Source organism: Bos javanicus, chromosome 6 (genome assembly GCF_032452875.1).
Source record: "Bos javanicus breed banteng chromosome 6, ARS-OSU_banteng_1.0, whole genome shotgun sequence".
NCBI lineage: Eukaryota > Metazoa > Chordata > Mammalia > Artiodactyla > Bovidae > Bos > Bos javanicus.
The window spans coordinates 35638609-35662273 of NC_083873.1; the positions used below are offsets into that span (position 1 = coordinate 35638609).

At 39.0% G+C, this 23665-nt stretch overlaps 1 long non-coding RNA gene across 2 annotated transcripts in view; it reads right to left on the reverse strand.

Moving 5' to 3' along the window:
- The window catches only part of LOC133249369 (uncharacterized), a 359376-nt gene extending 349737 nt beyond the window's left edge, over nt 1-9639 (reverse strand). For both annotated transcript variants that reach the window (XR_009736925.1, XR_009736924.1), the window contains exons 1-2: nt 9576-9639; nt 9237-9334 (exon numbers count right to left, since the gene is read on the reverse strand). This is a non-coding gene — a long non-coding RNA (uncharacterized LOC133249369). The remainder of the gene's footprint in view (nt 1-9236; nt 9335-9575) is intronic.
- Nucleotides 9640-23665: the final 14026 nt, after the last annotated feature.

The following is a 23665-nucleotide window of genomic DNA, read 5'->3' on the forward strand; positions in this document are numbered from 1 at the left end:
TTCCTAGAATGTCAACGTTCACTCTTGCCATCTCCTGTTTGACCACTTCCAATTTGCTTTGATTCATGGACCTAACATTCCAGGTTCCCATGCCATATTGCTCTTTACAGCATCGGACCAGCATCTATCACCAGTCACATCCACAGCTGGGTATTGTTTTTGCTTTCGCCCCATCCCTTCATTCTTTCTGGAGTTATTTCTCCACTGAGCTCCAGTAGCATATTGGGCATCTACTGACCTGGGGAGTTCCCCTTTCAGTATCCTATCATTTTGCCTTTCATACTGTTCATGGGGTTCTCAAGGCAAGAATATTGAAGTGGTTTGCCATTCCTTTCTCCAGTGGACCACATTCTGTCAGACCTCTCCACCATGACTCGCCCATCTTGGGTGGCCCCACAAGGCATGGCTTAGTTTCACTGAGTTAGACAAGGCTGTGGTCCGTGTGATTAGATTGACTAGTTTTCTGTGATTATGGTTTCAGTGTGTCTGCCCTCTGATGCCCTCTTGCAACACCTACCTTCTTACTTGGGTTTCTCTTACCTTGGATGTGGGTTATCTCTTCACGGCTACTCCAGCAAAGAGCAGCCGCTGCTCCTTACCTTAGACAAGAGGTATCTCCTCATAGCCACCCCTCCTGACCTTGAACGTGGAGTAGATCCTCTAGGCCCTCCTGCGCTGTCGCAGCCACAGCTCCGTGGATGTGGGGTAGCTCCTCCCGGCCGCCGCAGCTCCTCTCAGTCGCCACCCCTGACCTTGGGCGAGGGGTGGCTCCTCTCAGCCCAGGCTTCTGCACGGTCTGTCACTGCTGGTGCACTTCTGTAGTACAAGCCTAATGCTTTAAAATATTTTAAAATTCTGGATGAAGTTGCAAAAAGTTATTTGAGCTGTATACCCTTGTATTATACTTGCTTTTATACTATAGCAAGAATAAACCATCTAATCAGAAAGATTGAATTTGAAGCATAATAAATCTGAATACAAGATTTCCTGGAAATACTTTACCCTGCTTTGGGATACCTATAAGGAAGTAGCCTATGCTTTTCAAATCCAAAGATCAATCTTACCTTTATTTTGTGCATATTAAAGTTTCAAATTCTGTATTCAACACGGAATTGTATTTTGATATAAACCAAAAGCTCTCTGCTCATCTGAAATTTTACTAGCCTCCGAAGCAGTAAAAACATCTTCAGTTTTGTCGTCTTGGAAGGGTCTAGAACTTTCCAGGAATGCAGGCATCTCATGGCACAGCACACCCTAGCTAATTCCAGGAGAAAGGAAAAATCCCAGGAGATTCACATACCTGAAGCATCCTTGCCCACTAGGCATCACAGGCATGCACGTGGGGAAGCTTCAACTGAGGCTGCAGTACTTCCCTTGCTGCTGTTCAATTACTAAGTCATGTCTGATTCCTCTGTGACCCCATGGACTGTAGACCACCAGGCTTTGCCGTAGGATTTCCCAAGCAAGAATACTAGAGTGGGTTGCCATTTCCCCTCCAGGGGATCTTCCTGACTCAAGGATTGAACCCACTTCTTCTGCCTTGGCAGGCAGATTCTTTACCACTGAGCCACCTTATCCCAGCATTCACCATCTTCTGACTGCTGAACCTATGACTTTCAGAGGCTCACCTTTGTTTACTGGAGTTACCTCACTTGCAAGTAACTGGTAGGTTCAGTTCAGTTCAGTTCAGTCGCTCAGTCGTGTCCGACTCCTCTCGACCCCATGAATCGCAGCACGCCAGGCCTCCCTGTCCATCACCAACTCCCGGAGTTCACTCAAACTCACATCCATCGAGTCGGTGATGCCATCCAGCCATCTCATCCTCTGTCGTCCCTGTCTCCTCCTGCCCCCAATCCCTCCCAGCATCAGAGTCTTTTCCAATGAGTCAACTCTTCGCATGAGGTGGCCAAAGTACTGGAGTTTCAGCTTTAGCATCATTCCTTCCAAAGAACACCTAGGGCTGATCTCCTTTAGAATGAACTGGTTGGATCTCCTTGCAGTCCAAGGGACTCTCTAGAGTCTTCTCCAACACCACAGTTTAAAAGCATCAATTCTTCGGTACTCAGCTTTCTTCACAGTCCAACTCTCACATCCATACATGACCAATGGAAAAACCATAGCCTTGACTAGACAGACCTTTTTTGGCAAAGTAATGTCTCTGCTTTTGAATATGCTATCTAGGTTGGTCATAACTTTCCTTCCAAGGAGTAAGCATCTTTTAATTTAATGGTTAGGTCCCCACAAACATACAGAGTGCCAGGTCTACCCATAGACAATAACTGATTGCTTGAAGGGTACAAAATCCCTACTCCTTTGCCTCCAAATAAGACAGCCTCTGAAATTCATACTCCAGAGCTCCTTGTGGGATCAGGTTGAGCTACACTTGAAATCACACGACTGCATGGTTTCTTCTTCTTTCCCCTCCTCCACTCCCCACTTCCCCGACTTGATTCTCCAGGGAGCCTTCTTTTATAAATCACTTGCACCTGAATCCTTAATTAAACTTTCTACTTTGGAGAGAGCTTGATCTACAAAGCAGGCATGGCTTGGTATTCAATACTTACAAAGTATCTCAGTTCAGGCAAATCAGTATCCAAGATAGAAAGCAGATGCAGAAATCTGGGGCAAGTGACGTTCAGATCAGGATCTAGGACTGAAAGGCAGCAGCAGAGAACTCTAAAGGCCACTACCAGGAAGGACTGATATTCAGAGGCAGAAGTCAATTCTTTGGGAGGAAAATGGGACTTCAGCAACTTTTAAGAATAGGGACTTGGGAAAAGGAACTAATACAGAGGTCTAGTTATAAGATGTGTGCCAATTTTAACTTTTTCATGTCTTTTTTTGTCCTTCCACCTGGAATACCTACTTCCAATCTCCCCATATTGCCTTCTGCTGAATCTGAAATTTTGAATTAGTCTTTGAAAACACAGCCTGGAAGTTTCCTACTCTATGACGCCTTTCCAGTACCCATAATACAGGCACAATCTCTCTTCCCTCTCTGCCACCTCTATAATGGGCACATAACTGGGTGCAATGACCATTCAATATTATTGTTAATGTTTGATTTTCATCCCTTTAAAGACTGTGACCTACCAACCTGGGGAGTTCATCTTTCATTGTCATATCTTTTTGCCTTTTCATACTTAGTGTTCATGGGATTCTCAAGGCAAGAACACTGAAGTGATTTGTCATTCCCTTCTCCAGCAGACCACATTTTGTCAGAACTCTCCACCATGACCCGTCCATCTTAGGTGGCCCTACACAGCATGGCTCATTGAGTCAGACAAGGCCATGGTCCATGTGATCAGTTTGGTTCAGATCAGATCAGTCGCTCAGTCGTGTCTGACTCTTTGCGACCCCATGAATTGCAGCAAACCAGGCCTCCCTGTCCATCACCAACTCCCGGAGAGAGTTGAAGTCCATCACAGACTCACGTCCATCAAGTCAGTGATGCCATCCAGCCATCTCATCCTCTGTCCTTCCCTTCCTCTCCTGCCCCCAATCCCTCCCAGCATCAGAGTCTTTTCCAGCGAGTCAACTCTTCACATGAGGTGGCCAAAGGACTGGAGTTTCAGCTTTAGCATCAGTCCTTCCAAAGAAATCCCAGGGCCAATCTTCAGAATGGACTGGTTGGATCTCCTTGCAGTCCAAGGGACTCTCAAGAGTCTTCTCCAACACCACAGTTCAAAAGCATCAATTCTTCGGCACTCAGCTTTCTTCACAGTCAAATTCTCACATCCATACATGACCACAGGAAAAACCATAGCCTTGACTAGACAAACCTTTGTTGGCAAAGTAATGTCTCTGCTTTTGAATATGCTATCTAGGCTGGTCATAACTTTCCTTCCAAGGAGTAAGTGTCTTTTAATTTCATGGCTGCAGTCACCATCTGCAGTTATTTTGGAGCCCCCCAAAATAAAGTCTGACACTGTTTCCCCATCTATTTCCCATGAAGTGGTGGGACCAGATGCCATGATCTTTGTTTTCTGAATGTTGAGCTTTAAGCCAACTTTTTCACTCTCCACTTTCACTTTCATCAAGAGGCTTTTTAGTTCCTCTTCACTTTCTGCCATAAGGGTGGTGTCATCTGCATATCTGAGGTTATTGATATTTCTCCCAGCAATCTTGATTCCAGCTTGTGTTTCTTCCAGTCCAGCATTTCTCATGATGTACTCTGCATAGAAGTTAAATAAGCAGGGTGACAATATACAGCTTTGACATACTCCTTTTCGTATTTGGAACCAGTCTGTTGTTCCATGTCCAGTTCTAACTGTTGCTTCCTGACCTGCATACAAATTTCTCAAGAGGCAGATCAGGTGGTCTGGTATTCCCATCTCTTTCAGAATTTTCCACAGTTTATTGTGATCCACACAGTCAAAGGCTTTGGCATAGTCAATAAAGCAGAAAATAGATGTTTTTCTGGAACTCTCTTGCTTTTTCCATGATCCAGTGGATGTTGGCAATTTGATCTCTGGTTCCTCTTCCTTTTCTAAAACCAGCTTGAACATCAGGAAGTTCACAATTCACATATTGCTGAAGCCTGTCTTGGAGAATTTTGAGCATTACTTTACTAGCGTGTGAGATGAGTGCAATTGTGCGGTAGTTTGAGCATTCTTTGGCATTGCCTTTCTTTGGGATTGGAATGAAAACTGACCTTTTGCAGTCCTGTGGCCACTGCTGAGTTTTCCAAATTTGCTGGCATATTGAGTGAAGCACTTTCAGTTTGGTTAGTTTTCTGTAATTGTGTCTTCCCTCATAGCTCAGTTGGTAAAGAATCTGCCTGCAATGCAGGAGACCTGGGTTTGATTCCTGGGTTGGGAAGATCCCCTGAAGAAGGACATGGCAACCCACTCCAGTATTCTTGCCTGGAGAATCCCATGGACTGAGGAGCCTGGCGGGCTACTGTGCAAGGGGTCACAAGAGTTAGACACAATTTAGCGACTAAACCACCACCACCAAAGACTGTGACATCTGTCTCATTCATCACTTCATCCCTAGAAACTGTCATGACGTTGAAAGTACCTATCGTGAATTGATAGGAATAGCTCCTAGAACAATGCAGAATCCCAATTACATGATGGGGAAAAGCACAAAAGCACATGGGAATTGTTCAAACAGATCCCAGCAAATCTGGACTGTCTAAAAGGATCAAAGCAGATAGTTTAGAACTAAAAGACACACCTGAGGGCATGGGGGAAGGTGGCAACTATTCTGGGGCAAAGAACCAGGCTGGGCTGGAGAAGCATTTATTTCTGGTTCTCGCCTTTCATACTTGCAGATTGATGAGTTACTTAAATATCTTATTTTGTTCTCCTACACAAGAAATATCAAATTTCTTTTATATTAAAAAAAAAACTCAATATTAGGATCCTATCAGGTAAACACCTATCTTTTATTTCCTCCCCTTGTCTTCTACAATCTGGTGTTATTATGATTGTTTGGTGGCTGAAAGAATGAGGTTTAAATCCTCTTTGCTACCCAGTTCTATTAAAGAAATACAATCCAATTAGCACTTTAAATGATGATTTAAATTATCTATGCATTTTATTCAGGACATCATTTTCCCCATAATTTTAGAAAATATAGTACAGGGAACTCTACTCAATAGTCTTATATGGCAAAAGAATTTGAAAAATATATATGTATATGTAGAACAAAATCTCTTTGCTATACACCAGAAACTAACATAACATTATAAATCATATATATGCCAATATAAAAAATATTATCCCTTTAAAAAAAGAAGAAAATAGATGGATATTTGTATTGAGAATCCTATCAGTGTTTTGATATCTTAGTTCATATGATTATAACCAGTGTATCAACTTACTGTAAAAAGAACTGCACTTAATTGATTCCTGGTTCAACAAGTGTGGAAACAAAAATTGATTATAGTTCATTTAGATTTCTGTTTTACAGACTCACTGCCATTAGGAAAGTTGGTATTGAAAGACTTCCTCAGCTAATTTAATGGTGTAATTGGCAATCCAAGTGACAGCCTTGGTTTTCCTTTTCTCACAGTCATAATTCCTCTTCTTAGCACTGCAACTTCTCAATGTTAAATGAAGACAAATATTATACAACACACAGACTCTGACTCTCACTAAGTCCAAAATAGTTCATCTTCAAGTATTTGTAAACTGAAGTGCATTCTGAGAGAACGTTATCTAATCTGTGCTTTAACCCATTACAGGGGCCCTGCTGTCTTTAATCCTGAATAGGTTCCATCTTCTTTCATATTTGGAAAGTACCAGGCAGTTGGAATCTTTCAGTGGTGCTACCTCCAGCTCACTCCTAATACTCAATCCATGCGCAAATTTGTTGATTCTTTTCAGTGTCCTAGTAGTTTGTCTTCCTCTCTTCCTCCATAGTGAACTGACTAGTTCAGTGTTTTTTGTCTTTATTTGGAGCTATTACCATATGCTTCTTACCAGATTTCCTATCTGCAGCCTACTCCCGATACACAGACTTATCTTTCTAAAATAGAAACATATGTTATAGCCACTGAAAACTTTCAGTTCTTGCCTATGACTTGCTTAAAAAAAAAAAAAAAAACACCTTTTTATTTTATATTGGAGTATAGCCAGTCAACAATGTTGAGATATTTCAGATGGACAACAAAGGGACTCAGCCTTACATGTACATATACATATACATATACACATACATATACACATACATGTTTCCATTCTCCCCCAAACTCCCCTCCCATCCAGGCTGCCACATAACATTGAGCAGAGTTCCCTGTGCTATACAGTTGTACCTTGTTGGTTATCCATTTAAAATATACCAGTGTGTACATGTCGATCTCAAACTCCCTAACTATCCCTTCCCTGCGAGTCTGTTTCTGTTTTGTAAATAAGTTAATTTGTATCATTTCTTTTTAGATTCCACATATATCATATGATATGTCTCCTTCTCTGTCTGACTTCATTCACTCAGTGTAGCAATTTCTAGGTCCATCCATGTTGCTGCAAATGTCATTGTTTCATTCTTTTTTGTGGCTGAGTAATATTTCACGCATATTGCTCTTTGACAGAGTAAGCAAGTTGCCACCTTTCTTGGTAGTTTAAGCTTTAACTTCCTGAATGCCGTTCTCACAGCAGACCATTTGCCAGCTAGTCTCTAAGACAGCAAGCTTTCTTTCCATCCTTGCCTTTATTTACTCCCACAAACTAGAATACTCTTTCTTCTACTCAGATTCCTTTTCATCACTCAATGCTCTTCTCAACCACCTTGTCCATTCAATACTTTTCTTTGAGTTTTCTAATCCAAACTCATGACACATTTCATGGGCATTCCAATTGTCTTAATTGTCCAATACTAAAAATAACATCTGGCCTATAAATCATGTTCAGTTAATGTTTTAATGAAATAATTTTCTCAATCTTCTGTCATGGAAAATGATAAGCTCTAACTCACAGTCTCTGGTATGATCCTTCGTAAATCTAAACTTTAAACTACTGCTAGAATTACTTAGCTAAGACTTAAATGAGCTTGTCATTTCAATTATTATATGATGACTCTCTGTTATTCATCCAAGTAGGTAAATATTCATGGAGGATCTAGGATAGGATAGGCACTGAGAATAAAATGTGAGCAGAGTGAATATCATCCTGTCTTCATGGAGATGACAGTCCAGAGAAAGATCCAAATACACACACTTACACATACAAAGTACAAATTAATTCTAACCACCTCGAGGAAAGTACAAGATATACAAGAGAGTACAAGAGATCTCAACCTACCTTATTTGTCATTTAATCTCTAGCATCTTAAAAATTACCAGAGTTACAGCCAAAGCTTATTACAAGTATATTGAACCAGAATGGACTTTTTCCTGCTTTGCTGTTATATAACATCAAACAAAAGTCAGGGAAAACTATCAAGAGGCCAATTCATCTTACTCAGCTTATCTTTTTAGTTCAGCAGAGGTGAAAAGTTTTAAGTCTTCTACATAAAAAATTCCTTATCTATTACATGAATCTTCTACTTAAATATATGTAGAAAATGTGGGGAAAGATAGAACAGAAATAAGTAAGGAGAAGCTAGAAAAAGAATAATAAAAATGAGAGGAGGAAAATATGTGTAAAATTATAAAGAGAAGAAGAAAATTGGAGTGGACATACCAGAAATTGTGTTTTCCTATGTGTCTCCACACACGTTAAACTCTTCACTCAGTACCTGGCATTCTTTTCTATTTCTCTGTCAACACTGAAGAGCTAAACTGATTTTCATGTATTGAAATTGTTTAAAAAATATGATTTTTTAATGTTTTTTATAGTTAGAGATACAATAAACATGTCTTAGTGTTTTTTATGACCAGATAAATTTCTATTCTACCAATATGTTTATGGGTCATATTATCTCTATTGAAACTACTCATGTCTATGGGGTAGTGTGAAAAGATCCATAGATAACACAGAAACAAATGAATGTATCTCTGTTCTAATAAAAATTTATTTACAAAAACAGATATCCAACCTATGAGATATAATTTGCCAGCCCCTACCTTGGAGTAAAATGTACTATTCAACATACACACATACATTTGTGCAAAGTGCCTCATGTATGTTTGAATTATTTAATGTGTCTTTCATATGGATCAGGGCATAAATTATTCTAGGGTTCAGTCTGCATTAAATTATTTATACAATATGAAGCATATTTTAAGTATACTGTAATATTCATCCTTTACTTTTTATGAGACAGTATCTGATTTATATATACATTAATCTTTGCTTTTTATGATCCTCGATTTTGTTTTTTATAATAATTTTATACTGCCTTAATGCAAATAGCAAGCTTGATATACTTGTGCATGTATATGTATTATTAATATTCTTAATCACTTCTCCCTCTATAGTTCATGTAACTTTAACTGTGAATGTCATTCTGTAGAAACAGATCTAGTCATCTAATCCTTCAAATTTATTTTTTCAATCATTAAAAGTTATGCCTTATAGGTAGGGCTAATAATAACCTTTTTTCCTATAGAAATATATTAATTCTGGGTAGTAATTGACCTCCCCTCCCCTAGGAGACAATGCAGACATTTCCAGGGGAGTTACCTTAATAGAAAATGTCTTTAGACCTCTTTTTCCAAATCAAAGACTTTAAGAGGAAACATGGTCTTAATTGATTATCTGAAGAAGAGCAATGGCTGACCCATCACTCAGGCCCTGTCAATTTTCTCAATTGCGAATACAATCAGAAGCCAGCAGATGATCTCTTACCTTTCCTTTTGCCCAACTTAGTATGCAGTTTCCATGACTCAGTTACCTTGGCTCTGTCACTGGTGTACAAGGCAGGACTAGAAGCCAAGCAAAGGCACCTTAAAGACAGTAAAGACGACTGGAGATTTATAGAATGAAAGTCAAAACTGTGTACCGCGGAAAAGAGAAAGGGAGTTCCACTTTCCCATCTACGGGAACAGGCACAGAGCCAAATTAATTTCTTCTAAACTTGAGGTTTGTGTTACATGGTCCTTAAGTCTGAGCTCACAGAAATGAGGTTGATAGCTAAATTACAGGCAAAAGTCACGGTTAAGAACCGATATCATAGCCTTTACTCACCCGTCTAGATATGAGCTATTTCTGTGTTTGAAATGTTCATCTGATCCTGCCAGCTTTACCCAGGTGAAATTCCAGGTGAAGCCTGAGAAATCAATAGAAGAATTGTTACGCAGACAGGATCCAGGAAGGCAGGAAAGCAAGGTGGGGCTTAGGGCCCCTGGAAAGACAGCAGGCTTGAATTGGGCCTTTGATAATACATCAATTAGGCCTGACTAGCAGGACAGGCAACAACATTCTCATCCTGAATTTGTAGATTCAGCTATGTTTCCTCAAACCACAAAGTGAAGGAACACAGGCAGCCTTTTCTTCGGTTATGGCAAATACCTGGCTGATCAAGTTAAATCTATATTTATGCATTATATATCTTTATATATTTACAGAGATATATATCTTCACATATATGGGGCTTCCCTGGTGCCTCAGTGGTAAGAAATCCGCCTGCCAATCCAGGAGACGCAAGTAAGTGCAATCCCTGAGTCGGGAAGGTCCCATGGAGAAGGAAATGGCAAGCCACTCCAATATATTTGCCCAGGAAATCACATGGACAAAGGAGCCTGGTGGGCCACAGTCCATGGGGTCACAAGAGTCAGACACGACTAAAGCAACTGAGCATGCACCATTTATAGATATATAGAGAGATAATGTATGAATATATTATCTATAAATAGTTATATATATATATATATATATACACACACACACACAAGAATGACATGGCCTAGCAATCTCCAAGTTTAGCAATCATACTTAAGTGTACTACCATTATTTCAGCTTTTAAATTTCCTTTCTGCTTACATCCTTAGCAAGAATACCAGTTTAGTAACGTCAGTTAAATTTGAATTTCAGTTAAATAATGAATAATGCTGTAGAAGTATATACCGTCTGCACCAGCTGGGACATATATTCATTTTTGTCTGAAATTCATATTTAATTGGGCATTTGCATTTTACCTGGCAGCTCTAGTTCTTAGTAAAGCATGGAAGATGGAAAGGGGTGATGTTTTTATGGAAATATTAATTACTGGATGGATAAATTGGCACTGAAGTGTTCCATGCTGTGGTTCATTAAAGATCAAATGAGACCAGTTTATTTTTCTCTTATATAGACACACATAATTAATTCAGAGTAACAGGGGAAGGTCAGTCTGAAATGGTAAGATATTTTAAAGTAAATGATACAATTTAAGGAAAGGAGTCTTCCAGAGTGAAGTTAACCACCAGGAACTCAAATATTTATTGAAAGAATTATGTAAGATAAATTGTTCATTATCATACAGTTGGCATGACTGTTAATTAATTACAATTGAGGCTGATAGAGTAAATTTATTCCCTTGAAGAAAACAGATAATTGTCATTTAAGGCCCCTGGAGGGTTAGACAGCAACACAGAAAGGAAGAAATAATAAAGATTATTGGACAAAGATTAAAGGAAAAAAGTTTCTTCTTGAAATAAACCCACCAGATAATAGCACTTTATTGGATGCTTACTATTGTTCATATGTTTGGGTTGCACATTTTTGCCAAACAGTTTACATAAATCAGCTCATTTTCTCTTTTAATCCCTACAGTATATCTCTATGAGAAAGATATTCTTATGGTCTCCATTTTCTAGATAAGGAAATCAGGGTTTAAGACTGATTAAGAAAATTACACAAAGGCAGGTCAGAGTCCTTAATCCAGATTGTACTAATACCGTAAAATTCCATACTCCTAGTCATGAAGTGATATCAACTCCAACAAGTCAAAGACCAATCTGATGTGTATTTAAACATAGGAAATATGTTAGAATATAATAATAAGTAACCCAAGGTTGAAAGACTCAGAAATCAGAAGACATACAATCATATAAAACATAAATAAGGAAAACAAACTAATAACTTGTCCATCTGTTTTTGGACTTAATTGGATCGGACTCTGACCATACGGTGGCTAGAATCTGTGCTTGGGCTGGGAAGGATGCTACTGTGGAGGGCTTATAAAAGCCCTGAAGTGAATCAGCTATAACCTGATCTGGACAGGTGTACTTTACTAATACATACAAGTGATTCATTAGGCTGCCATATGTTGGGGATATTCATTGAGACACAGAGCTGAATGTGCAAGGAATGGAACTGTTGTCATTAATTACCACTATAGAAATTGGCTTCCACTTTGGGTGGCTACGAAGGACAGGGCATTGATAGAGCCCATGTTAGGAAAACATCCTTTTGTAAAAATGGAATACTTCATTGAAGTTGCTAATGGCTCGATCAGCTGTACAGCATAAAGGGAAAATAAAAATTCAAATATCCAAAAGGATCAAGACAGGACAGAAATAAATAACTAAATGTCATAGTGTACCTTTTATCAAGTGCTAAATTGCTTTGAAGTTAAACATGTTCATGCCTTGAATGAATTTTAGCTCTCAAGAATTAGGAAGTCACAGAACAGCACAATTGCCTTCCACTCCTGGGTTCAAAACTATTGAGAGAAAGGTACAGAGATCAGAGAGATGGATATTAAAATATAGGCTTCCTTATAATAAATTTCTGATTGGAAAGTATGACTTGTCTTATATGTATGGCCACCCCAGGCCTCCTCTACCTCACCTTTAAATTGCACAAATGTCCTGAGTCAGTAACAGTGCAGCTCTGGGCAGTCACAGGCCTGATCTTGCAGGTTTGTAACACAGAGGAGTAGAGAATTAATACTTCCCGCAGGTAAGCTGCATCCAAAAGTGAAAGAGGGGGAAGGCATACCGTAAGGAGAAGGTAAGCAGTTTTTCCTGACTTCGTCAACACACCACTCATCTTCCTGGGGACACTGAGTGAGGGGCTGGGAAGAGGCCAGCAGTGACCCTGGAGCAGAAAACAAAAGCAGATTCTTCCAAAATATGGACTTTTCTCCATCCTATTCAAGTTGAAGCATCACTTGCTGAATTCACTTAGCAACTTCTAAGAGACTCAAAGAAACTGGATACTCTGGAATCAAGATTTTATACTATTTGAATTTTACAGTAAAATTAACTATAACAGGAACATTTATTTAATACTTATGATATGCCAGGCCCTGTTCCAAACTCTGTACATACATACATTCATTTAATCCTTCAAATTCTTCTAAAAAGAGAGATTCACTATGATCCACAATTTACAGTTGGGAAGACTGAGACACATGGAAGCTAAAAATAGTCCTCCAGAGACTTCCCTGGTGGTCCAGTGGTTAAGACTTGACTTTCCAATGAAGGGAGTGGGCATGGCTTTAATCCCTGGTCAGCAACTAAGATCCCACATACTGCATGGTGTGGCAAAAAATAAATACACAAATAAAATAAAACATTTATTTAAAAAATAGCCCTCCACATTTTTGCTGGTGGTCTTTTTATTGTAAGTCCCTTCCACCTGTGGTAGAGACACAGGACATTTTAGCATACTTTTCTGTATATTTTCTTTAGGCAGTACAACTTTGATTGCTGGCTCGAATGCCACATTCTACATAGGATTGGATAACCCTTGGATTTTTTTTTAAACCAAGCAACTTCTTTCCCTGGTCCTTGTTTATACTTTCCCCTAGATGCTTCAATTGTTAAAACTTTCTCAATAGAGAGGCTATATATCTGCCTTCCTTCTAATCGTTTCTTTATTTGCCCATCTAACTTTTCTAGGTTTCTTCTTCTTCTCAGGCATCTGCTCCGGTCATCTGCAAACTTCTCAGGTGAATCATGACCCCTAACAACCCATAAGACAATATGAAGCCAGTCTTTCTCTGCCTACAAGGCATGACACCAGTTCCACTGTGTTTAAAACTAAGGCCCATTTATTTGAAAGTTACCCGACCTGTCCTTCCACTGGGTCCACCTGAGTCTTTAAATACACACGTTTTAAAAATCTAAGTGTACTTGCTTCCTGAATTTTTTTCTCGGTGTCACCTTCATTTGTTCAAGTCTCTGTTATTTGCACTTCATTTGCTATCTGCTGCCCCTATTCTGTTACAAAGTTCCTGATGCCAACTTTGGTCTTTAGCTTTTCCTTCTTAGTTTGGCTCATGCCTATCTGCAGACTGGACACTTGGGGCAAAGCTATTGAGATGTAAAGGTATCAAATCACAGGAGAAGGCAAGTGAGTCCCAATGACCTCTAACTTCATGTAAAATGATTTAGGTCATACATTAGAAGCCTTGAATATAATTAGTTGGGCATCTTGAAAAATTCTGGGACAACTAACTTCCAAACTGTTAGCAATTTAAGAAGGCTGAATTTTTAAAAGCCTTGTTGAATGACAGTGAATGTTTATTTGAAATTCAGTTCAGTTAAGTTCAGTTCAGTTGCTCAGTCATGTCTGACTCTTTTTAACCCCATGGACTGCAGCATACCAGGCCTCCCTGTCCATTACCAACTCCCGGATTTTACTGAAACTCATGTCATGTTCATTGAGTCAATGATGCCATCCAACCCTTTCATACTCTGTCGTCCCCTTCTCCTCTCACCTTCAATCTTTCCCAGCATCAGGGTCTTTTCCAATGAGTCAGTTCTTTGCATCAGGTGGCCAAAGTATTGGAGTTTCAGCTTCAACATCAGTCCTTTCAAAGAACATTTAAGACTGATTTCCTTTAGGATGGACTGGTTGGACCTCCTTGCAGCCCAAGGGACTCTCAAGAGTCTTCTCCAACACCATGTTTCAAAAGCATTTTTTCTTCGGCACTCAGCTTTCTTTATAGTCCAACTCTCACATTCACACATAACTACTGGAAAAACCATGGCGTTGACTACATGGACCTCTGTTGGCAAAGTAATGTCTCTGCTTTTTAATATGCTGTCTAGGTTAGTCATAACTTTTCTCCCAAGGAGTAATTTGAAATTAGTACAGAGTAATTTAGAGTAGCTTATCAGCCCTAGGAACCATAGAAAAAGAACTAAGAAAGTGGTAGCTCAAGATTGGCCACAAGAGGATGTGGCAAAAAAGGCTAGGGGTGTGGGTGAAGCAGTCCAGCAGGCTGGACGAAACTGCCACCATGGAAGGCCTGCTGCGTGCTGGGGGAAGGGCACTGAAACCGCGCCAGGTGCAAGCTGTCTATCTGCCCATAATAAGGAGAAAGAAAGGATCCTGGGAAGACAATCTGCACCACTTCTTGAGATTGATATACTTACTAATGCATTAATAAACAGGATGCCTGAGGCAAAACAGTCAGGTAGAGGTTTGGGTAACCTTGTTTAAATTTCTGAGCTCTGGTTTTCCCTAAATAAACTGAGTAACAACATAGGTGACGGAGGAAGATGGGGGCTTGGAAGTGGGATGCAATTCTGAAACAAACTCCTCTTTCTTCATTCTCCAGCACTTCTTGAATCTTCTTTCTACTTTCTTTGTAATCGACTTAGAAGATTAATAAGTCTTTTGAATGTATTGAAAGTAGAATTGATTAAATCTTGAAAATCATCTTGAAATTTTAAAACATCACTTATTCCTTATTGCTGTTCAGTGTTGCATTATCTATTGCTATGTACAAATACCAACACTTAGTGACTTAGAATGATCAATTTTGTTTCCAAATGTGCAGTTTAGGCAGGGCTCAGTGATGGCATCTTGACTCTGATCTACTCATCCTCAGCTGTGTGGCTCCACGCCTGGGTCTGGAATCATCTAAATATATGTTCAATCCCATGTCTGTCAGTCAGTGCTGGCTGTTGATGGGACCTCATCTGGGATTGTCAACCAGAGCACCTACACATGGCCTCCATGTGTCTGTGCTTCTGACAACATGGAGTTTTAGGGTGGGCATTCCAAAAGAGAGAGATGGAAAAGAGCCAGATAAAATATGTGTCACTTTTTGTGACTGAGCCTCAGAAGCATCACTTCCTCTGCATTTTATTAATTGGGGCAGTCATGAAGGGCAGTCATCTGACCCATTTTCAGTCATTTTCAATCATGAAAATGGGTCAGATGACCTCCAAAGTGCCTAAGCATTTTTTGTCTACTGTCAGAAGTACAGGATGACTCCCTAAATCTCATGGTTTTGTACTTTGATTCACATCATTTATTCCCTACTTCCAGCTCAATCATCAAGCCTGATCATCCATCCAGGTTCAAAAGAGAAGAGAATTAGACATGATACGTCATTTGTACCACATTCTTTTCATCTAGGCAGTCCCAAAGGTCTGCCAAGTTTCAAAGGGAAGGGAAGTAGACTCTTCTTCTTGACGGGAGAGCAGTAAAGGGCAAAATGCTGGCCCTGGGAATATTGCTTTGGCCATTTCTGGAAAATAAAGTTCACCACATTTAGCAAACTTCAAAAAAAAAATGAAAACGTCCAACTTCATCTAGGTACAGAGAAAAGAAAGTCAAAAAAACTTTCTCAAGTGGAAGCAGAGAGATAGGTATTGTTACCTTTCTTCTGCCAACCACAGATTTCCTGAGGGTTTACATCAATGGGAATTTTATCCTAGCAGTCAAAGGCATGATTTGACCCTAGAATTTTTATGGGTGAATCTTAGAGCAGAATCTGAGGAGTTAAGTAAAATGCTCTTCTGCTCAAAGCTTATTTTAGAACTAAGTAATGGATGAATCATTAAATAGCTTATGGTTATGTTTTTATTGATATGTGACTCACCATGTGCTCCTATCTTTCAGGCAAAAATAATGTCTTTCCATGTAGGTGATTTGCTTTATTAGACCTCATGGGGGTAAAGAGCTCTTTGCTTTATGTTTTACTCTGACACAGTAATGGTCCTTGTCCTGCTCTTGAGAAGTGACTAAGATCCTCACTTGGGAAGATGCATTAACTTTTCAAGCTATATAAATTCCATTTATGAAATTATGTCTACCAGGCATTATTATCTAAAAGAGTTAATGCTCTTTCTCAGCATATGCAATTTACTGCTGAGACCCAGGCCCTCCAGTACACACAGGGTATCACAAAAAGAATCCATTCTGCGAAGTTGTGCCAAAGATCAGGAAAATGGAGGTCAGATGAGTGCTTAAGTATTTTTTGTCCACTGTCAGAAGTACAGGATGACTCCCTACATCTCATGGTTTTGTACTTTGATTCACATCATTTCTTCCCTGCTGAGAGAAACCTAGTTCCTGCTCAATAATAATCACATCCACTGAAAGCCTTTCCATACTTTACCAAGTTTATAACTACTGTGAGTCTATCAACAGTAATTTGATGAACTCAACATCAAATTTAATTCATATATATTCAATATTCGGAGAAGGCAATGGAAACCCACTCCAGTACTCTTGCCTGGAAATCCCATGGGCAGAGGAGCCTAGTGGGCTGCAGTCCATGGGGTCGCAAAGAGTCAGACACAACTGAGTGACTTCACTTTCACTTTTCACTTTCATGCACTGGAGAAGGAAATGGCAACCTACTCCAGTGTTCTTGCATGGATAATCCCAGGGACGGTGGAACCTGGTGGGCTGCCGTCTATGGGGCTGCACAGAGTCGGACACAACTGAAGCGACTTAGCAGCAGCAGCATATTCAATATTTATCATCTTTTTAGCATAACACAATATGCTAAATTATTCTTTATTTTCCTTTCCCATTGGAGACATCAATAATCTTTGTTCCTCTGTTACCCCAAATAATCCCTGCCAGATAGAACTGAATTCATGTTAGAATCCCCAAGCACCTTTTTGAAAATACCAACCCCTGAAATTCATCCTAAACCAGTTAAATCAGAATCTCTGGAAGAAAATCCAAGTATCAGATCATCACTATTTTTTAAAAAACTTTCCTGGGTAATCCAATGGTCAGCCAAAATGGAGGACCACAAACATAGTGGATATTCAATGGTGTTTTCCTGAATGGCATTTGTCTATTGAGTACCAAGTTCCCATTATAGATCCTTGAAGTATCTTCATTCTACAAAATATAAGATTCCTAGTTAATGTGGTAAGTACTTTCCTTTTTCTCCAGCTAGAATAAAGTAGGAACTGCATATACAAATATATTTCAAGTTATTCAACACAAAGAGTTGAATGAAAATTATTTCTTTCCTAGAGTATAAAATTTTAGGTAACAACTTAACCTGATACAGAAAAAGATATTAAAGATTCTCCAGATGTTATCATGGGCAACATGTGGTTAGTTATAAAATAGAATAACCTAGACTATGGTATTCAAATGTGTTCAGGGGAAATGTTTAAGCTAAATTCCATGATTTGTATACAGTTGACCCTTGAACAATGCAGGGTTGAACTGTAAATGTCCACTTACAGGAGGATACTTTTCAACAGCAAATATTATAGTATTACAAGGTCCCTCGATTCAATTTGTGGATGTGGAATGAACCACAGAGGACAGTTACAAATTATACATAGATTAAAGCCCCCATGTTGTTCAAGGGTTAATTTGTATTTTTACATAGTTCAAATATGCCATATACCATAATTTAACATATTGGTAATTACCAAAATATTAAGATATGTTGGTTATTAAAATTACTTTTGCAGAACTTCTGACATACATATACATGTACACATGCATACACACAAATGTGGAAATCAGACTTGCTTCAGTCTGCTCACATAAAACCGCATGAGTTCATTATTAAAGCATATGAGTGCTACTCTCAACCATATGCTGGCAAGATTTAGGAGCTCTAGCTGACAGGTTGTATTTCTCGCAGCAAAAAAAAAGGAAAAAAACAGTTGTCAGTTGTGAAATAACAATTCATAATATATCACATTATAATAGTTTAATGTCATAGATCACTTAATGCATTTATATTTTAGGCACTCCTTTTCAGACTTTCACATTATATGGAATGCAAACATTATTAAATATTATAAGTGATACAGTTTTGACCTTAACATACCAAATACTGCTCCTTCATGCTTCTGGACCAGTTCAGTTGAGAAGTACCTGATGTTTTAAAGTAATCATTTTAAACAATGATTTTATGACTTCTTTTATGAATTCAGTGTATACAACTAAAGATGTATTAAATAAATTGTATGCAGATGCTAAAGTACAGCAATTCTCACCAGATTGAAACTTACAGTGTGCAGTTAGTATTTCAATAAGGCTCTCCAGTGTGTGTGTAACTGTTCTCCCAGAAAACCAAACATTCCTGTTAGTAAAACAGAATTTTTTTCAGCTACATCTCAGGGAGGATGGGAAATGTCAGCAACATATACATTAATGCTGAAAATCATGTTTGAAACTAGAGCCAACAGAGGTCTTTCAAACCTATCAGACTGAGAGTATAATGTCTGTCACTTGCATATTGTGAAATCACTACACCTCAAAACCTCCGACTTGTGTGCAAGAGGGACAGTGGAAGACTTCTCTGCTTGTCCATATTCTCCTTGCCATATTTTCTAAGGATGTCAACTCTTAGGGATCCTAGTTCATTTTTAGTGAACCCTTAAAAGAGTAGGCTAATAATTAGGAAAAATAATACTATCATGTTAATGCTCTGCAGCCACATCAACCCAAAATTCTCCTGTCGTTTCAAGTGGCAGGAGGGGAAAGGAAAACAGGAGCTGAATTTAGTATTTATTTTTTTTTAAAAATGTACTCTTATTTATTTGGCTGTGCCAGGTCTTGGTTGCAGCACACAGATCTTTTAGTTGAGGCATTTGGGATCTAGTTCCCTGACTAGAGATAGAACCAGGGTCCCCTGCATTGGGAGCATGGAGTCTTAGCCACTGCACCACCAGGAAAGTCTCCCAATTCACTATTTCTTGTCAGAAATAAGGTTTGGCATCAAAATGTCTCAAGTTTGGCTTCACTCTGAGGGCTATTGGGTTTAAATGCCTTTTTACTGAGGACCTGGGTAGTTTTCTAGTTTAGCATAGAGGACTACTCTGTAAAACTCCTGGAAGCATCACAGGAAATTTTAGGAAACAAGGAAAGCTATACATAACCAGAAGCTGCCTCCACATGTCGCAGGTAGAATGAAAGGAATTCTGCAGAAAGACCCTTGGGGGATTTGGTGGAAGGCTTCTGTCTCCTTTCCAAAAGAAAAAAAAAAGCATGCTGGGGGTAACAGATCATTTCGGAGGATAAGGCAAAGAGCTGCAGGATTTGGTTTTGGTTCCCAAGGGATTAGGCAGTGGCACTGCCTTTTCTGCTTTTTGTTGGAGCAGCAGAACTCAGACCTCTGCCGTCTGAACTCAGACTACCTGGGGCATCCCTGCAGGGTCACATGGCTGTGTCCATGTGCTGAGCACGGGATTCAACCTCTCACTGCCTATATTCCTCCTATGAAAACAGAGCATTCACCATAGCTATGTTGCGAGGGTTTAATGAATTAATACTCATAAATTACATAGAACAGAACCTAGCACAAGTAAGTCCTCAATTACTTAACAATTTTTTAGAATATTAGCTCAAAATAGTTCTAAATTAATACCTAGTTAGTGATGTCCTCCAGCCTCTATGTTTATTCAGGCTTGTCTTTGATATTTCACCAGTGACTTCTATAAAATGTATTTTACATTTTTAGACCTGAAAGACAAACTATAAATAAGTTGTGTAGACCACAAATCTGTAATTAAGTTTGTTCCTCTTCTTAGAGAAAGTCAGTCAGTTGTGGTTAAAATCATGACAAAAATATTTCTTCCTTAGAATAAGCATCTCTCCTTCAGCTTTTTTTTCCAGGAAAACACAGACCTGAATGAGCTGTTGAATTCTCTGAAGTACTGATCTGAAAGTCTCAGCTTTTAATTCTCCAGTACATATCCCTTCATGAGCGTCACCAGAGCCTAGCTCTGTAGGATGTGCAGCAAACATCTCTCATTTTGGGGATCTGTGTCTTTGGTTTCCTAGTAACAAAGAAGACCCCGCACACTAATGTCCTATCCATTTGTAACATTGTGACAGCAAAGCCAACAGCTGTAAAGTCACCCAGTGATGTAAACTGAAAAATATTTGCCAAAATTGGCAAAAGATAAGCTACTCAAGGCAGTCCTTTTGAAAAAGTAAAATACATCTATAAAACATGATTATCTATCTGTTGCTTTAAAGGACATAGTGTATTTTTCCATTATTTGGAAGGATCCTCAAAAGCAAAATGAAGTCAATATTTGGGATTTCATTGGATATTTTACTTAATGAAACGATCGCTTTCCATGTATTGTGTTATGTGCTAAATATAGTGTAGGGAACAACACAGACATAAATCCTAATTTATAGAACTTAATCTAAGCACTCTGTTTCAGATTTAAGGTACTTTAGAATTACTCAGGAAGCTTGTTTAAATGTTGTTCTCAGGACTTGGATTCTGATTCGCAGCATCTGGGAGAAGCCCCTAAAGCTGCATTTTTCAAAGGTGCCCCACATAACAGTGATGCAGATCACCCACCAACCACATACTGAAAACTGGAGCAGAGGATGATCCAGGCAAATCTTGTTAAGAAAATAAGAGTTGTGATTAACATTTTTACAGTAGTGATTTATGATGAAGGACACAGAAGATAAGTGTCAGCCTACCACATCCTCTTGCAAGCTCAGACACAGTGTATCTGTAAATGGGGGGAAAAAAAGAGTCGTTTTACAGGGAAATTTTGCACAGGATGCAAGCTTTGTTGGTATTCAGACTCCTGATGCCCCATCTTCCAGCTGTGACCAAGCCTCTCAGGACTCAGTATGTGTTCAGCCTCTCTCAAGCCAACTGAATCAACATAAGCTATATTTACCACAAGTGAAAGACTATCAATGCTTGAGATAGCAGCAGGGAATTCTGACATCTGGTAGCACCAGATGATTAAGAAAGGCATTTGGCAAATCCAAATAGGTGAAACTTAGGAAAGACAGCTGCTTTGTGGGTTCAGGATTAAATCGAGCTGGTGAGAGGAAGTAATAGCAGACTTACCTGCCAATTTGCAAAACTTCGCCTTAATTCCGCAAGGTGTCATTTTTACAGATAACTAAATGAAGCAATTTTATTACTGTATATGATTTTATCTAAATCATATGTAAAATTCAGCATTTATTCATAGATTATCTTTCTGCACCTGATGATTAAAAAGGAGTATTTCTTAGCAATACTGAGAAACTGAATGGCTTTCATTGGTCAGATTTTTTGGTGGGAACTCTAGTCTACTCATTCTGTTGGGACAGTTGCCATAAACAAATTGTGTGCCCAAAGGAGGCATGCTTTTTAGCAAGGCAAGGAAGGCATCTTTCTCAAGTTCTTAATAAGACAGCCTGCTCAATGATCCTGAAACACCTTTCTAGGAAATACAGAAATTCCCATATAATTCTCCACTTTAGGTTAATATTGATATATCTGTTTGAAATGCTGATTGTATTTTCTAGAGTGGAAGCACAGAACAGGGAAAAGGTCTGGAATTAAGGAGCAAGGGGAAAAAAACTTGTGTGGCAAGGCAGAACGTTTGCATAACAATAGTTATTAAACAATTTTCAGAGACCCAGCTGCTCTGGACAGGAGAATCAGGAAGAGGAAATTCCATTAAAAGATACTACTGAAACAACACACCTGAAACAGCACAACATTGTAAATAAACTATACCCCTATATAAGATAAAAATTAAATTAAAAAGTAAAGTGTAAATAAAAAGTAAAAGACACTGATTTGTAGAGAGACCAGGCCTTCTCCAGCTTTAAGGTGCATATGACTCACCTGTGGATCTTGTTGAACTGCTGGTGCTGATTCGGTAGATCTGAAGCAGGCCAAGATGCTACATTTCCAATCATCTTTCAGGTGATGCTGAAGCTGCTGAGGATTGAGGCGACAGGGGACCACACTGGCTAATGCGGAAAGGATAGAAAGGAATTCAGTGTTGGCAACATGACCTTGGACGCAGTATTCTTAGATTTGCTTACTCTCCATTTCTGCACTTACTCATTTCTTTAGCAAGTGTTCCACTAAAATGCCCACAATGTGCTTCATACGGCACTGGGCGTATCAAAGGGAACAAAACAGGGACTTCCCTGGCAGTCCAGTGCTTAAGGCTCCAAGCTTCCAATGCAGCAGGCACGTGTTTGATCCCTGGTCAGAGAACTAACATCCCACACACTGTGCCCTATGGCCAAAAAATTAAAAAAAAAAAAAAATGGGGGAGCAAAACAATGAATTCCTAACATCTTGCTCTGCTTTTCCTGCCCTGCTTTTCCTGCCTTCCTCAAAATGTGCTAGATGACTCAGGGCAAGGATGGAAGTACGGCTGAGATTCAAGTCTCCCTGAAATCTTCTGATCCCCTCAGGCATCTTACCTTTTGTCTCGGTGCTAACTACCAAGAAGTCACTTCTGTGAGTTGCACTAAAACACATCAATTTTAAAAAGAGCAGATTAAAGCCATTAAATAATTATGAAATGATTTAGTATAGCTTCAAGTTCTTTAAGGACATTTAATACCCTTAAAGAGAACTTCAACCTGAATTTTCCCATTACCCAAATCATTTCCTGGCAGACTGAGAAGAATATTAAATCTTTTTAATGCCACCAATGTGACAATAATGTGGAATTAATACATTATAAAACATTCTAATGTGTCAATAATAGATAATTTTAAAATACTTGCTATGTAAAAGAGCTTATTTATTTTAAAGTTTGTTTCATTAGTGATAGTTCTTAACAAATTTAAAGAGTTCAAACCTTCTTTCTTAGGTCTCCTTCACTTACTTTCACAGCTCCTTTCTATTGTTAACTCTCTGTAAAACTCTTTTTCAAGGTTATCTCAATAGAACAAATGGAGAAATCTGGAAAGGCATCTATACTCAATCTCCTTGCATGTTATCTAAGTTCTCTACCATTTCAGTTCTCAGTAATTAGTAGCAGGAATGACATGCTAAATGCCAAAGTGTGCCAGGCATCATGCTAGCTCTTGCATAAAGCGTTTGCCCTTTACCACCCACAACAGTTCCATCAAGTAGGTCTTATTCCACTTTCACAGCAGACCAGGGCTCAGAGAGGTGGGGTTTATGTGAGCTAATAAACCAAAATGACAGATCCAAGCCAGGAGGACAAAATTCCTAAGTCTGTCCCTTCTACTCCATACCACCATACCAACACCTCACGAAGCTTTCTATTAGTTCTTAAGTACATGGGTGTGGGACATTATGAGAGTGCCATAGGGAAAGAAACTGTAGTCTCTTTTTGTCATGTATGGAAATAGATATTGTGATATGGATGATTAATCTG